The 13,237-nt window shown below is 42.8% G+C and overlaps 1 protein-coding gene across 1 annotated transcript in view; it reads left to right on the top strand.

The window, feature by feature from the left end:
- The window catches only part of FBXO32 (F-box protein 32), a 65,871-nt gene extending 52,809 nt beyond the window's left edge, over positions 1 to 13,062 (top strand). The window contains exon 10 of the mRNA XM_047842014.1: positions 12,997 to 13,062. The gene's annotated coding sequence lies outside the window, so the exon portion shown is untranslated. The remainder of the gene's footprint in view (positions 1 to 12,996) is intronic.
- Positions 13,063 to 13,237: the final 175 nt, after the last annotated feature.

Here is a 13,237-nt window from a genome sequence, read left to right as displayed (position 1 = left end):
CCTCCCCCTCCCCCCTCTTATTCCTTTAGGCTTAGGAATAAAGTTTTCCTATTGCTGCTTTAACTAACTACCACCAACCTAGTGGCTTAAAGCAACAAATTTATTACAGTATAGTTTTGCAGGTCAGGAGTTAAAAATGGGTTGGCAGGGGTACATTCCTTCTGGAGGCCTTAGGTGGGAATCCATTTCTTTGCCTTTTCCAGTGTCTAGAGGTTGCCTGTGTTCCTTGGCTCTTGACCCCACACTGCTCTGACTTCTGCTTCCATCACCCTATCTCCTTTTCTGTCTCTGACCATCCGCCCTCCCTCTTAATAGGGCTGCTTGGTCTCAGCCGCCACGGACTTTGGTCCAGCCGACCCCAGCAGAATTTTGATCCTGTCTAGTCCACAGCAGCAAATCCGATCACATCACTCATCTATTTAGGACCTGTTGGTGGGTTTCCATTATACTTCAAATAAAACCCAATTTCTTACTGAGAATGGATGAGGCCATCAGAGTCTGCTCCTGCCCATCCTTCTGGTCCCATCTCACCCCACTATACCCCATCCTCTTTGAGCCCCTTTACCTTTTCAAGCTCTTTCCTACCTCAAAGCCTTCGTCTGGATTGTTCCCCCTTCCTAGGCTCTTCGTATCATTGGGTCTTAAATGCCACCCACTCAAGGAAGCCTTTCTTTCCTACCCCATGCAAAGTCAGATCTGACCTCCCCTACCTTGCCCCAATTCCATTCTCCTCTGTCTCAATCCTTTGATTATTTTCTTGGTGGCACTTATTATTACAATTTGTAATGATTTCATTTGTTTCTTTGGGTTTTAATATATTCCCTACTAGATTACAAATTCCCTGAGCACAAGGATTATGTCTTGTCAAATATCGTATCCCTAGAGCTGTTGAGTCTCACAAAGCAGGCTCTTAATATCATATCTGTTGTATGTGGTACACGGTCATTTTTTAGACTCTCTAAGAGGCAATGGCTAATCAGGCCAAGATTGCAGACTTTGCTGCAGAGTTCCCTTTACTTGATTACAAACCCTCTCACTACAACACCACTCGCATTATATACATTGAGTAGAAATCCTTGCCACCACTATTCATTTCAATTCAGTAGCTACCTAGAACACTAGGCATGGTGGGTCTTACATAGCAGAGATAAGTATATCACCTGCCTAATACAGCATCATGTTACTTATACATGTAAATAGTACCATGAATTCATTATGATGCTTATTTGGGGCCAGGAATTGTGATAAGTCTGTTACACACATCATCTCATTAATCCTCACACCAGCCCCACAATGGTATAGCATACCAACAAAGAACATAGGTTCTAGAATCACATTGATGTGGGTTCCAATGACAGTTCTGCTACCTTGCAAATTTCCTTAACATCTCTGCTTCCATTTCTTCATGGGTGAAATGGAGATAGTAGCAGTCACCACATCTTAGGGTTGTTGAGAGGATTAAATGAGATACAGTGTGTGTGATGTGCTTAGCTCAGTGCCTGGCACATTGAAAGCGTTCCATAAATGCCAGATGCTTCTTCTTAACTTGCTCTTCTGCAGGACATGTTATGGCTGGCAGCACCTAACTATGCAGCATGCACAGTGGGAGAATGAGTGATCCAGGCTGAGCTCCTGCCCTTCGGGAGCACACAGTCGGAGACAGCTGTGAGCACATACTTAGAATTCAAAAGCAGACAGTAAGCGTGTTCCTCTAAATGGCTGTATTCGTTTTACGGTGTGAGCACAGTAAACCCATGTTCTCATTTCCTTTTCCACCAAAATAGCTACCTCTGCTCCCTGAAGAGGCCCTGGATGATTATAGTCCCTTGAATGGCCTGAAATTCTCAGGAGAGAAGGAATGTTTTTTTAAAGCAGGGACAGCTTGGAGCTAGAAGACAAAAGGTTAAATTCTCTTAAGCTACGACAATGTAACTCATTTCCTGTTTTTCTCAACTGTCTAGACACAGATCTCATAAGCATTAGCCATGAATCCCACCATCATGTTAAAAATAGAAGGTTTAAATATGAAATCCTGTGGTGGAGGAAAGATTGTAGGTTTTACCTTCATCCACAAAATGACTACTTTGGAACAGGACTCTGTCTTTGTTGTTAGCTTTTCCCTAAATTCTGTAAAGCTGCATTTCAATGGCAGGAGTAGAGAACACCTTTTTTTCCCTAAAGAATATACTTGCCCCTCAATAAAGTGAATGCAATTTTTCCCTGTAGGTTTTAAAAGCCATTTGAAGGCTAACTTATGGCAGTTTCTCTTAATGAGGAATGTGGTCACACTTACTTAAAAGTTTTCAGGTTAGGGGCGCTGGGTGGCTCAGTTAAGTATCTGACTTCAGCTCAGGTCATGATTTCACAGTTTGTGAGTTTGAGCCCCACATCGGGCTCTATGCTGACAGCTCGGACCCTGGAGCCTGCTTCAGATTCTGTGTCTCCCTCTCTCTCTGACCCTCCCCCGTTCGTGATCTGTCTCTCTCTGTCTCAAAAATAAATAAACATTAAAAAAAATTTTTTTAATAATAAATAAACATTAAAGAAAAATTGTTTTAAAAACCAATACTCTGATAAAAGTAACATACTTTTTGGAAAAAGTTTGATACCAGGGTTGGGACAAGGAAAATACAAGGTGAGCCTATAAAAAACAAAAAGGAAGTGCCAAAAAGTAATAAGGTACTAACAAATGAGCATGTTGAAAGGATACAGGCCCAAACTAATTAAGCTCCTAATGGCAAAGCTGGGACAACTTGAGCAACAAAATAAATAATAATAGTATGACACTGTAACCTATAAAATAAAATAAATATGCATAAGCCTATCCTAATATAAAATATAAATGAGTGAGGAGGAACAACTCTTCCTTACAGAGAAATTATAATAAATGCAGAAGGCATTATGGATAGAGAAAATCCCCAATAAGCAAACCTCACAGTAATGCCTTCCCATCCCCCACGCTCAGCAGCTAACAATCCCAATCATTTTTTCCACTAAAATACCAGGGGTGCCTGGGTGGCTCAGTCAGTTGAGCATCCGACTCTTGATTTCGGGTCAGGTCACGATCTCACAGTTCGTGAGATCGAGCCCCACATCAGGCTCTGCGCGGAGTGTGGAGCCTGCTTAGGATTCTCTCTCTCCTTCTCTCCCCTCTCTCTCTGCCCCTCCCCAGCCACTTGCACACGAGTTGCACTCTCTCTCTCTCTCAAAAATAAAGACATAAACTTAAAAAAAAAAAGATAAACCAATACCCAAAGTATCCCTGAATGAGCAAATAAGTAATGAAAACACAAATAAGTAATGAAAGTAATGATGACAGCAAGGGGGCAGGCAGATGGGAAGAAAGACATTTGGCTAATTAAGAATTAAGAATATGCACGACCCTCAGCTCTGCACATTTCTAACTGAGCTGGACGGCTTATTTTCTCTGACTTGTTCTCCTCAACTGAAAAAAATGAGTTTAAATAAGTGTGTTGGAAATGAATAGTGTACCCCCAAAGTCATGTCCACCCACAACTTCAGAATGTAACCTTTTTTGGAAATAGGGTTTTTGCAGATGTAAATAAATTATGATAAGGTCAGACTGGATTATGCTGGGCCCTAACTCCTATGACTGGTGTCCTTATAAGAAGAGAGGACAGGGGCGCCTGGGTGACACGGTCGGTTAAGGCTCCAATTCTTCATCTCAGGTCATGATCTCACAGTTGCTGAGTTCAAGCCCCACACTGGGCTCTCTGCTGATGGTGCAGATCCTGCTTGGGATTCTGTCTCTCCTTTTCTCTGACCCTCTCTGAGCTTGTGCTCCCTCTCTCAAAATAAATAAATAAACTTAAAAAAAGAAAAAGGAGGGGGAGGAGGGGGGGGAAGGGGAGAGGGAGAGAGGGGAAGGAGAGGACAGACAGACAGACAGCACCACCAGAAGTCACCAAAAGCTAGGAAGAGGCAAAGAAGGATTTTTCCCTAGAGCCTTCAGAGGAAGTATGGCCGTGCTGACACCTTGATTTCAGACTTGTAGCTTCCCGAACTGTGAGAGAATAACTTTCTGTTGTTTCAAGCCACCGAGTTTGTGATCATTTATTTTGGCAGCTCTAGGAAACTCACAGAGTAAACAATACAGGAGACAATGTATGTAAAGGGACTAGCAGAGGGCAATTAATCATCTTTCGGCCACATCATGGCTCTGCTTTAGTCAGAGGAAGGAGAAGGAAGGTCAGGCTTGATTACACTGTTTCTTAGCTTTGGATATTTTAGCCCTAGTTGGCACACTCCCTGCCTTGTCCCTACCCACAAGTGCTCTGAGTCACTGCCCAACTACCAGGAACTCTAAAATTCTGGAAAACAGCCTCTGTTATCCATTTCAGGAGTGAGAGTGGGAAAAGACCCCTATCAAATAATAACACTACTGAGTAGTAAATACAGATTTGAATTGACCCTTCTATCGTCAGCTAAAAAATGTTCTCTGGGCATGAGTCCCTTACAGATAGGCTGAAGTCCTAATAGGTTGAAGGTACTTCAGAATGTGACCTTATTTGGAAATGGGTCACTGCAGATATGGTTAATTTAAGACGGGATCATGCTGGAGTAGGGTGGGCCCTTAACCCAATGGCAGGTGTCCTCATACGAAGAAGAGGCAGAACACAAGGCGATGACAATGACATGACCGTGGAGACAGAGACTGGAGTGATATATCTAGAAGCCAAGGAATGTAACCACCAGAAGCTAGAAAAGACACAAAAAGATTCTCTCCCACCAGTACCAGAGGGAGCATGGCCCTGATGAGACCTTGATTTCAGACTTACAGCTTCCATAACCATGAGAATACATTTTGTTGTTTTGACCCAGTTTGTGGTACTTTGTTGTGCAGCCCAAGGAAATATATATAATTGCTTTAGTAAGGCTAAGTTTTAAGAGGTGGTGTCCCTGTCCTCCAAAAGTTTGCATTACGATATAAGTGGATACAGCCAGCGTAAGTAGACCTGTAAGTGTCCCCCCACGGCTGTTCTCTATTTACACATACCCTCCTCCATTTTCTACCTTCTCTGTGGCCTGCAGGGCTGATTCCCAAGGACTGCAGTATCCAGGCTCCCTTGTCCTTAGCTTCTGGTTGGGTTTGGCCAGTGAGAGACAACAACTGGGAATTTGAGTATAGAAGGCATAAAGTTGGAGATTTCTTGCTCTCTCCCTGTCTCGATGTTCTGGCAATGTCTCCATCTCTCTACGACTACAGCTCCCATTGGGCACCCCTGCCCACCGTCACCTCATATCTTTAGCTCTCTCTGAGCTCCATGACACAACTTCTTCCCCTTGTTCCTTCATTCCTTGGAGTAAAAGAATTTCCCTCTGCTGCCAGTCCCTGAGAGCCTCAACATCCCTTTTGGTTCCCTCTATCCCTGCGTACTATGGAATACATGTTTTTATCGCCCCAAAATTCATATTTTGAAGCTCTAACTCACAATGTGACGGTATTTGGAGGTGGAGCACTTGGGAGGTAAACAGGTGTAGATAAGGTCATGAGGGTGAGGTCCTCATGATGGAATGAGTGTTCATTTAAGAAAAAGAGAGACTAGGAGCACCTGGGTGACTCAGTCGTTTGATCATCCAACTTCAACTCACATCATGATCTCGTGGTCCATGAGTTCAAGCCCTGCATCGGGCTGTGCTGACAGCTTGGAGCCTAGAGCCTGCTTCTGATTCTGTGTCTCCCCTCTCTCTTTGTTCCTCTCCCACTTGTGCTCGCTCTCTCTCTCTCTCTCTCTCTCTCTCAAAAATAAATAAACATTTTTTTAATCATTAAAAAAAGAAGAAGAGAGACTAGAGTTATCTCTCTCCATTTGAGGACAAAGAGAGAAGACAGCCATCTGCAAGCCAGGAAGAAAGCCCTCATCAAGAACCAGTTGGCCAACACCTTGATCTTGGACTTACCAGCCTCCAGAACTGTGAGAAATAAATGTCTACTGTTTACGCCACTGAATCTGTGGTATTTTTTCATTTAAAATTTTTTTAAATCTTTTTTTAAGTTTATTTATTTTGAGAAAGAGAGAGAGCATAAGCAGGGGAGGAATAGAGACAGAGAGGGAGAGGGGGGGAAAGAGAGAGAGAGAGAGAGAGAGAGAGAGAGAGAGAGAGAATGAGCAAGCAGGCTCCATACTGTCAGCACAGAGCTCAATGCAGGGCTCGAACCCACAACCCTGGGATCATGATCTGAGCTGAAATCAAGTGTCGGCCGCTTAACCAACTGAGCCACCCAGACCACCATCTGTGGTATTTTTTTAGAGTAGCTCAATCTAAAACACTGTCCCACCTGGATAGATAGGCCCTTCATTAAAATCCTCTTCAGGGCACCTAGTTAATGGCAATGTACCAATGTTGGTTTCTTGGTTTTGACAAAAGTCCTGTGATGATATAAGATGTTAACAGCAAGGGAAATTGAAAGTGGGTAAGAGATATATGGGAACTCTACAACTATTCTGCAAATCCAAAATATCACAAAAGGAAAAAGTGTATTTTAAAAAATGATTAGAGAGAACTATACGAAGTGACAACTATATGCAGGTCAAGGAACAGTTGAGTAAGCATAAATAATTTGTTTACAACAATAAATATTACAAGCTGGGATTCTTATATAAACTCGGTAAGCCTCGCCAATGATAATTAAAAAGCCTTCAAACAGAGCTGGGAAAGTACTGAGAGAAGAGTCAATGCAAAAGATACTCCAGTCACACATGTGTGCCCAGTCCATCAGGCAGAAGTAAAACACCCAGGCAAGTCACAGCAAAACAAAGCATTACCTGCACTCCTACACAATTGCCATTGTTCAGCCCAAATGAAGGTGCTATTGAATATCTCGGTGGCTTGCAAAAACAGTATCTCTTTATACCCTATTTTCTGTGCTTCTTGAATGGAGCACTCAGGTTACTGAAAGGACAAAACCTTTGGTTTCAACCAAAGTGGAATGCCCTTGGGGAGGCACTGAGGGACCGTCCTACAGAGAGCAGCTTCAGAGGGAACACTGACTCCTTCAGGCACTAGACATAAGCCTCAGTCTTTAAGGCCTCATCCCTTTCATTCTCTAAGCTATGAAGTGTCCATCTCATCAGGTATTAGCCCTTAGCAAAGAACAGAGAACACAAAGGGTCTCTGGGGCCATGGTAAGAAATAGTACACATGGGTCCTTGAGGACATGGAAAGCGTCTCACAGTCCCTTATGCCTCTCCAAACTCCTAGCAGAGGAAGGGCAGAAATACATATTTTTGTTGATGCTGCTAACAGAAAATAGGATTCTACACAGAAACACACATAGCAGGAACCTGTCTCTCTCTTTTTTTTTTTTAAGTTTACTTCTTTATGTTGAGAGAGACAGAGACAGCATGACTGGGGGAGGGGCAGAAAGAGAGGGAGAGAGAATCCCAATCAAGCTCTGTGCTGTCAGTGCAGGGCCTGATGCGGGGCTTGAATCCATGATGCCATGAGATCATGACCTAAGCCAAAACCAAGAGTTGGATGCTCAACCAACTGAGTCACCCAAGTACCCCAGCAGGGACGTGTCTCTTATACACCTGTATTCTTTTGGCCTGGTTAGTGCCTTCTATAGTTGACACTCAATAATCACTTATGTGGTGAACTAATTAGTCAATCAACGCCTACCCCTTGGCATTGATGACATCTTAAGAAAAAGTGTTACTAAGTCCCCATCCAATAGTTTCATGGTTTTATTCACATTTTTGTATTTTTATTTTGGCCTTTCTACCTCACTCAAAAACTCATTATATACCCACAAATCTGCCTTACAAAGAATAAGTCTGTGACTTTATCATGTTTCCATCAATAAAAAATTATATTTGATGATCTTTGACAAGGTTGTCAATACCACTTAATGGGAAAAGAACCATCTCTTTAAAAATGGTGTTAGTTTGGGGCACCTGGGTGGCTCAGTCGGTTGAGCGCCCGACTTAGGCTCGGGTCATGATCTCGTGGTTCGTGAGTTCGAGCCCTGCATCGGGCACTGTGCTGACAGCTCAGAGCCTGCAGCCTGCTTCGGATTCTGTCTCTCTCTCTCTCTCTCTCTCTCTCTCTCTCTCTCTCTCTCTCTACCCCTCCCTCACTCATGCTTTGTCTGTCTCTCTCTCTCTCAAAAATAAATAAACATTAAAATTTTTTTTTTAAAAATGGTATTAGTTTGGGGCACCTGGGTGGCTCAGTCGTTGAGCGTCTGACTTAGGCTCGGGTCATGATCTCATGTTTCGTGAGTTCGAGCCCCATGTTGGGCTCTGTGCTGGCAGCTTGGAGCCTGGAGCCTGCTTTAGATTCTGTGGCCCCCTCTCTCTCTGCCCTACTCCTGCTTGTGCTCTGTCTCTGTCTTTCAAAAATGAATAAACATTAAAAAAAATTTTTTTTTAAATGGTGTTAGTGTTGATGCCAAATATCTATAAGGAAAAGAATGAAATTGGGCCCTTATCCTACACCATGTACAAAAAATAACTTGAAGTAGAATAAAGACCTAAACCTAAGACCTAATAATGTTAAAACTCCTAGAAGGAAACACAGGAGAAAAACTTTATGGCATTGGACTTAGCAACGATTTCTCAGATACGAGAATAAAAGCACAGGCCACAAAAGCAAAAACAGACAAATGGGACTACATCAAACTTAAAAATTCGTGTGCATCAAAAGACACAATCGACAGAGTAAAATTCAACCTGTGGAACAGAAGAAAATATATATCTGATAAGGAGTTAATATCCAGAATATATAAAGAACTCTAACAACTCAACAACAAAAAAATCAAATAAACTGATTTTAAAATGGACAAGGACTTAAATAGATATTTCTTCAAAGGTAATATACAAATAGCAATGAGCATATGAAAAGGTGCTCAGCATCATGAATCATCAGGGAAATGCAAGTGAAAACCACAATTAGATATCACCTCACATCCATTAGGATGGCTAATATTCAAAAACAAAACAAAAAAACAGAAAATAACAATAAAAATTAGAGCTCTTGTGCACTGTTGGTGGGACTGTAAAATGGCTTAACCACTGTGAAAAACGGTATGAAGTTTCCTGAAAAATTTAAAATAGAAATACCTTGTAACCAGAAATCCCACTTCTGGATATATACACAAAAGAATTAAAATTAGGGTCTCAAAGAGTTATTTGCACACCCATATTCATAGCAGCACTATTCACAATAGCCAAGAAATGGAAGAAACCCAAATATCCATCAATAGATGAATGGATCATCAAAATGTGGTATATACACACAATGGAATGTTATTCGGCCTTAAAAACAGAAAGAAATTATGGCAAGTGCTACACCACCTGGATGAACTCAAAGACATTATGCGACATGAAATAAACCAGTTACCAAAAGACAAACACTACACACTTCCACTTATGTCAGGTTATCTAAAGTAGTTCAGACTCAGAAACAATTAGTAAAATGGTGTCCACGAGAGGCCAGGGGAGGGAGGTAAGTGGTATTGTTCTTCAACAGGTAAAGAATTTCCCATGGCAAGATAAAATGGTTCTGCATATCTGTTTCAAATCAATGTGAATATACTTAACACCATGGAACTGTACACATAAAACTCGTTAAGATAATAAATTTTGTGTTATATAAAACGTACGCATACATGAATTTTTAATCCATTGATACTTGGCGGGGGAAAGGCATATTCCCTACCCTACTACCTTACTTGGAGGCAATTCCACAATCTTTGTCTCCCAAGCTCCTTTCTCAACTCACTTCCTGACCTCATGGCCACCTCCTTGTTCTTGGTCCCTTGATTTCATTTGTTACCTCTCGCTTACAGCTCTTAAACCTGTCTCTTGTTTTCATTCACTGATCCTCTGGCCTTCACCTCTCCCTTTCTTCCTTGCTCACAAATCCTACAGAATTTGCTGTTTTTCTAAGTGCTCCAGGAAAGCCCCTCGACAAAGCTGCATATGAATATCCAGTGATTAATTTATAAAATCAGACCTTTAGCAATATTCTATACTCAAGATATTAATGCCAAGTTTAAAGAGATTGATAAGGGGCGCCTGGGTGGCTCAGTCGGTTAAGCGGCCGACTTCAGCTCAGGTCACGATCTCGCGGTCTGTGAGTTCGAGCCCCGCGTTGGGCTCTGGGCTGATGGCTCAGAGCCTGCAGCCTGCTTCCGATTCTGTGTCTCCCTCTCTCTCTGCCCCTCCCCCGTTCATGCTCAGTCTCTCTCTGTCTCAAAAATAAATAAAACGTTAAAAAAAATTTTTTTAAGAGATTGATAAAACATCTAATGCAAAAAATTTTCATATTACAAAAAGCATTTTAAAAATTATTCCAAACATCAAATAGCATTTAAAAACATTTTTAATATTTATTGATGAGAGAGAGAGAGCACACACAAGGAGGGGAGGGGCAGAGAGAGAGAGGAAGACACAGAATCTGAAGCAGGCTCCAGGCTCTGAGCTGTCAGCACAGAGTCCAATGCGGGGCTTGAACTCATGAACTGCGAGATCATGATCTGAGCCAAAGTCAGACCCAGGTGCCCCTGGATAGCATTTTTATTTAAGTTTATTTACTTTGAGAGAGCAAATGTGCAGGGGAGGGGCAGAGAGAGGGAGAGAGAGAACCCCAAGTAGGCTCCACCCAATGGAGCCTGACAGCCCCAGTGTGGGGCTCAATCCCACCAACTGTGAGATCATGACCTGAGCCAAAATCAAGAGTCTAATGCTTAACCGACTGAGCCACCCAGGTGCCCCAAACATCAAATAGTGTTTAAAACTCATTACATTAACAATCTTATGATACTATCCTGTACCACTGAATATGTGATGAAACTTTCATACAGTATCTGGTGGGAATATAAATTGGTAGAAATCTTTAGAAAAGCAATTTAGCAATTTGTTTTGAAAACCATAAAAATATCCATGCCCTTGGACCTATTAACCCCATTCCCAGGAATTTGCTCTAAGGAAATTACAATATGAAAGAAAAAAAAAGGCTTATGTATAGACATTTATTTCCAAGTTATTTCTGTACTGCTGCGTGGACATTCTCAAAGCACACTTTGTCATTTTTCTCCCACCATCCCATTAAAATGTATTCAGTTTTGGGGGGATACTAGGAAGAAGAAAGGAGGTTGTCCTTGATTCTAGATGCCAATTGTCACAGGACTCTGCCTGCTCTGGTCACTTTCAAGTAATGACAGTCTGATGGTCACATCAAGTCACAGACTTGGTCTTCATAGAGTAGTAATTCAATGCATTGTGACATTCATTATATTAGCCAACAATTCAGGTTTCATTCCAAAGATTTCTCCCACTTCTGAGCTACAGCCAGCAGTTCAGCGAGAGCCACAAGGGAAAGGGGTGGGGGCTCATATGCAGTCAACTTCTCTCTCCCACCCCCCTTCACATTCCCTCTGTCACTCACTGGCTGCTGTCTTGAAGACCACGTCAAAATGGATGGAAGGCAAAGAGGTAAGTGGTTACGTCTGGAAATACTCTCACTGGCTTGTGATGGGTAGTGTTGCAAGCTGACTTCATGCTCACTGGGCTTTCCAGCTCTAGAACATTACCTCTCGTTTGGGGCATTCCACATGGGATCTTTGGAGATCACCATCTCTGGGGACCTCTCTAGTTTGAGTTCTCAGGACAAGCGAAAAGCAGTCTATCCCAGCTGCCACTGCTCCTGTGCCCTGGTCCCTAGTACTCCTCTCCACTCAGACTTCATCCCTGATCCGACTTCATCCCTGACGTTCCTCTCACCTTCCCAGAGGGTCCTCTTGGCCCTCTTGGGAATGAATAAACAGTGTGTGGGTATACAATTGCATGCTACTAAGTTATACAACTTGATACATGCAACAACATTGATGGAACTCAAGGATGTTATGCCAAGTGGAAAAAGCCAATCTCAAAAAGTTACATATTGCTTGATGTCATTACATAGCACTCTTGAGATGATAAGATTACAGTGATGAATAGACCACTAGGTTATATTGACCACTAGGTTAACAGATACTAAGTTACAGGGGTTGCAGGGGTAGGTGTAGTATTCGGGAGTTTCTTCATAGTAACGGAGCAATTACATACCCTGATTGTGGTGGTGATTACATAAATCCACAAATCTGTACATGTGATAAAACTGCATAGTAACACACACACAAGTACACGTAAACACTGATGAAACCCAAGTAAAGTCTATAACTTAGTTCATAGTATGATGCCAATGTCAATGTCAATTCCCTAGTTTAGAAAATGTACTATGGTTAAGTAAGATGCTATCACTGGAGAAAGCTATCACTGGCAAAGGGCACATGGGAACTCCCTATTTTTGCAACTTGTTTTGAGTCTTAGACAATTTTTTTAAGTTTTTTAAAATGGCTCTGGCACAGGGGGCCCACCTTTGAGCCCCAGGAAACATTCTCTCATCCTTTGCCCCAACAGAGCCTGGGAGGGCAGGACCAAACCCCACCCTGCTGCCACAGGCCACTTCAGCCAGTTCTCTTTGCCCCCAGCTGTAGAAAATATATTTCAAACACATATGTGGCTCTAAGGAAACCCCCATCATACACTTTCCAAGAAGGCCTTTCCCCTGGGCAGGGGGAAGGGAAGAGTCACAGCATGCGATGCACTGACTGCTTGTGTATTCAGTCTGGCTGCAGAGGTCAAGGACTTAGCCAACAGGCTCGTGAGCATTCCCCTGGTGTAGTGGATGCTCTGGTGTCTGGCCAGACCTCCCCTCAGGACTACAGCCTTCACTCCCACTTGAATCTCTCTGAAAACTGCTCTCAGTTGAAGAAAGTTCCAAGGACACATCCCCTTCCCACGGGCAATCTGCACCCAATGACTGGTCCACATAGAGGCATAAAGACCTGGCCTCCTTGCCTCAATAGGGGACCCTCTGCAAGACCATCTCAGCTTCAGAGCTGGTGGAGGGGCTGAGACTTTTGCAGTGACTGCATCAAAGTATGACTATTCCCTCTGACCAGCCTCTGCCTTTATTCCCCCACAGGTGTTGATCCCCAAGCACTTCCCAGTGAACCTGTACACAGATCTCCATCACAGAGCCTCCTGGGGAACCTGACCTTTGACTCTTGGTGAAATCCTACTTTGTCCACTTACTAGCTGTGTGACCTCTTTGAGCATCAGCTTCAGAAGAAGGGATGACCACAGCACTTATTATCAAAGGGTAACTTGGTGAATTCAGCCTCACCCTCACTTTGGAATCTGATATCTATTGAATTGGTGCCTGA

The sequence above is a fragment of the Prionailurus viverrinus genome, chromosome F2, assembly GCF_022837055.1.
Source record: "Prionailurus viverrinus isolate Anna chromosome F2, UM_Priviv_1.0, whole genome shotgun sequence".
NCBI lineage: Eukaryota > Metazoa > Chordata > Mammalia > Carnivora > Felidae > Prionailurus > Prionailurus viverrinus.
Note: the sequence above shows the minus strand (reverse complement) of the source record. Positions and strands in the feature narration are given on the sequence as shown.